The sequence below is a fragment of the Otolemur garnettii genome, unplaced genomic scaffold (genome assembly GCF_000181295.1).
Source record: "Otolemur garnettii isolate 467f Iridium unplaced genomic scaffold, OtoGar3 scaffold00171, whole genome shotgun sequence".
In the NCBI taxonomy this organism is placed as follows: domain Eukaryota; kingdom Metazoa; phylum Chordata; class Mammalia; order Primates; family Galagidae; genus Otolemur; species Otolemur garnettii.
Window position 1 is genome coordinate 837,890 of NW_003852566.1, and position 4,069 is coordinate 841,958.

General features: G+C 50.8%; 1 protein-coding gene across 2 annotated transcripts in view; it reads left to right on the top strand.

The window, feature by feature from the left end:
* The first annotated feature begins 2,359 nt into the window (after positions 1 to 2,359).
* The window catches only part of SLC2A9 (solute carrier family 2 member 9), a 224,015-nt gene continuing 222,305 nt past the window's right edge, over positions 2,360 to 4,069 (top strand). Inside the window, exon 1 of one of the 2 annotated variants that reach the window (XM_003800182.3) lies at positions 2,360 to 2,438. The gene's annotated coding sequence lies outside the window, so the exon portion shown is untranslated. Of the gene's footprint in view, positions 2,439 to 2,468; positions 2,632 to 4,069 lie in introns of those variants that run through there. The other variant, XM_023519317.1, reaches the window with a different exon arrangement.

A 4,069-nucleotide genomic window follows, 5' to 3' on the forward strand; every position in this document is an offset into this window, starting at 1 on the left:
ACTCCCACCTTTCAGCTACTGTGACTATTGCTGTTGGGAACATTCATGCTCAAGTTTTTGTTTGAACACCTGTTTTCAGTTCTCTTGCATATATACCTCCTGGTGGAGTTTCTGGTCCTGTGGTGATTCTGTGCTTAGTTTTTGAAGAACCACCAAACTATTTTCCACAGAGGCTAAACCATGTTGCAGTCCCACTCTAATATACAAGGGTCCCGATTTGTATTGAATTGGCAAGGCCACATTCTTGCCAATACCTCTTAGCTTTTTAAAGGGACTGCTCTTAAGACATTTATGTACATAGTCAGGACAGAACCAACAGAGAAGGAGCAGTTGGTAATGCTCCGGAGAAGCAGGGTCATGGCTGGAGGAGGGAAATCCCTGGGAAGGCCCCCGAGTCAGGAGCCCTCCTGAAGGTGAGAAGTCTGCCTACATGCTGGAGTGCCGAGAGGGCAAAGGGCGGTATCCCTGAGCCCACTTTGGTGGGCTTGCCCCCTCCTAGTGGGGGGCTTTCCCACAGGGTAGCCTGAAGAGAGTGGGAGTCTCACATTAAACCTCAACTCTCGCCCCCAGACGAGGAGCTGTGGGCAGCAGCTTCAGCATCCTCAGCTGTAGACTGGAGATAACAGGACGTCAGTGGCTGCACCAGGTTACATACAACACGTGTCTAGCATACAGTGGGTGCTTACTAAATGTGGGGCCCTTCTGTTGACTCATCCTTTCAATTAGATTGGGAATGACCAGACAAGAGAAACAGATCTGCCCTTCTTTGTGGCCGCCTTAATATCTAGCAGGATAATGGTTACATAGTAGGTGCCATAAGCGTGTGAAAATAAATGAACACAAATGAAAATAATGATACATTAAGAGATTTCCCAGCAACAGTGGCCATGGCAGTATTTAATGGGCACCGGGTCTGGGACAGGCACTCCAAGGGCAGCATCTTGCTTGGTCTGCATGATATGACTTTGTGGTGAGGACCACTTTGTCCCCACTGCAGAGGAGAGACTTGTCCACTGAGGCATGGCCTGGGACTGCCAGGCTGGGATTTGGATGTAAGATGTCTCACATCACATCCTGGTTGGTCATCACAGTATCCTCTTCGCCCAGCTACTGGTAAAGCAACAGCAGTCAGAGAGTCCGGAATTGGGGAGTGACTTATTGTGGCTCGAAAGATGTTGAGAAAGAAGCTGTTGGACCCTTGAAGAAACAAGGACGTGGGCACTAGCGGGCACTCGGGGGGGATTTAAGAGTCCTGGGAATGCGATGTCTCAGTCAGAACAGCCTCTGGCGTGCTGTTTGCATGTCCTCACGAACAGCTGAGATCACCCTGAACACAGAAATGCATCTTCCTGGGCTCTGTGGTGTCGGACACTGGAGGCTGGTTGATAAAGCATCCCACGTAGGTGTCCCCTGGGAGCAGGTGATTTCCTTCTGCTCTGGCCCACCCCTCTGTGGTGGGACTGGCCACGAGAATGTTGCCACATAATTGCTTTGGGTCAATGCCAAGGGGAAAGGGCATGCTCTTCCGGGTTTCTAGGAGAGCGCTGACCGCCAGGGTCCAAGGGTGGGCTGGAGCGCACTAAGTCCTTTTCCCACTGGGCCCAGCTTTCTGCGCTGCCCCTGAGAACTGTCCTTCATGTCCCAGACCCTCAGCTCTCTCAGTTTTCAGACCTTGGCTGGGCCTGGATCTCTCCCAGGCTGCCCAGCAATACTCCCAGACCCCTTGCCTCTTTCTGCTACTTCAGCCCCTCATTTATCTCAGGGCTTGCAGACTGAGAAGAATTGGTGAGTGTGCATCACTTTTCAGCTAGGGAGACAGAGGACATTGTGGCATTGGGATTGATACAATGATGACAATGACCATGGACACGGCGTTTTGCAGGTACAGTGCTCAGGTGCTCCCTGGCTGAGCTTCCCGCACTGTGGAGAGGCAACCCTCACTGTGGAGAGCCGGCCTCCATTCGGAGCAGGACTCGACCCACCAATGGCTCCCTGGCTCCTGCTTTCCAACCTCCAAGTCCCTTCGCTCACCCTCCCCCACCCAGACAAGTGGGCCTCACGCTGGACACAAACTCATGTTAAGAGGAAGGGAAGTGACACTTAGGGGGCTAAGCAGAGGCCAGCCTGTAAGTCAGCAGTGGCTTTGCCGTGATGCCTCTGCCTTCGGACTCCAGGGCCAGAACATATTGACGCACAGCTGGGCATGCTTGTAATAGCTGAACCAGTCATCAGCAGTTAACCGTTAACCATTTATCGCTTATCAAGATGGGCATCAGAGAGCGTGTACAGTAACCGCTGGATGTGGTTTAATCATTAATGCTGTTTGCCCTCACAATTTCCCAGGTTGACATCTGATTAAGTAGAGAGCCTATCTATTTATGAGGCATATTCTGTTTGCTTTTTAGACTGGAACAGGCAAGGCAAAGCCCAGGAACCAGGTAAGTTATGCTCGTGGCTCTGGGTCTACTTCGAGGAAACTTTCAACAATGACTGAGACACTTACAGAGCTGCTGGAATGAGGGATTTGGAAACTGAGAAATTTGAAATCAACTTTACAAGGTTCTGGTGAAGATGAAACGAGACGGTGCACATAGAGTACTTAGTATTTAGTGTGGTAACTGACGAAACTGAGTGAGTAATCACGGCCATTATCCCAGTGTCCATAATTACAGTCATCTCTCTTTCCCTTCCTGTCTCTCCCCCTTTCTTCCTTCCTCCCTCTCTACCCTCTTTCTGTCCTCTCTCCCTTCCTCTCCCTCCTTCCCTCCCTCCCTTCCTCCTTCCTTTGCTCCTTCCTCCCTCTCTCAGCCCCCTCTTTCTTCTTCTTCCTCTCTCCTTCCCCCTCTTTCCTCCCTCTCTTTTTCTTTCTTTCTTTTTTTTTTTTTTTGCAGTTTTTGGCTGAGGCTGGGTTTGAACCCGCCACCTCCAGCATATGGGGCCAGCACCCTACTCCTTTGAGCCACAGGTGCCGCCCGTCCCTCTCTTTTTCTATTGTACTTTTTCTCATTCCTTTTTCCCCTTTATTCTCTTCCTCTCCCCTCTTCTCTCCTTCTCTTCCTTCTCCCCCTCCTTCTCTCTCTTTCCTGCTCTATTTTCCACTTTCATATTGTTACCTGGGGACCTGCTTTAGTTTCATGCAAAGTCAGCTGACAACCTGAAAAATAAGAAGAAAGTCACAGGCAAATGTTAAACAGTTGGAGAATTTGGGGCCCAGAATGCATTGTGGGATGCTCTGTCCGGAGTTGCCGCCAGTGCTTTGTGGCCCCCACCTGGCCTTGCCTGGTAGGGCTGCGTCCTAGTGTGTGAGGCAGAGTTCCAGGCACCCCAGGAAGGGCGGTTAACAGCTTGCCTGGGGCAGGTGAAGGGTAGAAGCCCACACATGTGGTCTGCAGCCTGCTGTGGAACATGGATCAGGAGAGAGGGTCTGGCCTTGCTGCCTTGCCTTGGATCCAGCCCTGCTGAGAGCTTGGCGAGTGGAGTCACCTGTCTAAGCCTTGGCTGCTTTATTTCTGACATGGGCCCAGCATAGCACTAGACACAGGCTTTCTTAGCAGGAGTAACAGTAGTAGCAGAGGCAAATCTCCAGCGTGTGACCACAGGTGCAATCTAGGCAGGGGCTAGTCAGATCCCCCAGAGCAAAGTCTTGCACTCTGCAGGGCTGTAGTGTGGGGGGCCTGCCTGAGAGGGGCTTGGGCTGCCCTGGTGGCAGATAGATACTTAGAGGGTGCAGCAGCAGCTGGTCTCGTGAGAAGCAGTGTGTGCATGCTGCTGGGCTCCAGCAGGGCATCAGTCTGGCAGAGCAGCAAGACTGGGGTCGTTACCACAAGTGGAAAAGACAGCCTGTGGCCAGTGTTTTTGGAGTCACCACCATCCATAGAGCTTGTGTTTATTGATCTTATGTATTTTAATTTTATTTATCTATCATTCTATTTAAGCCTTAGAGAATTATCCTAAGGCAGTTTAGTATTCTCTAGTAAAAGGCCAAATGGAGCTTGTGTTTGTTTATTCATTTATTTATTTATTTTTGAGACAGAGTCTCACTACGTTGCCCTCGGTAGAGTGCTGTGGC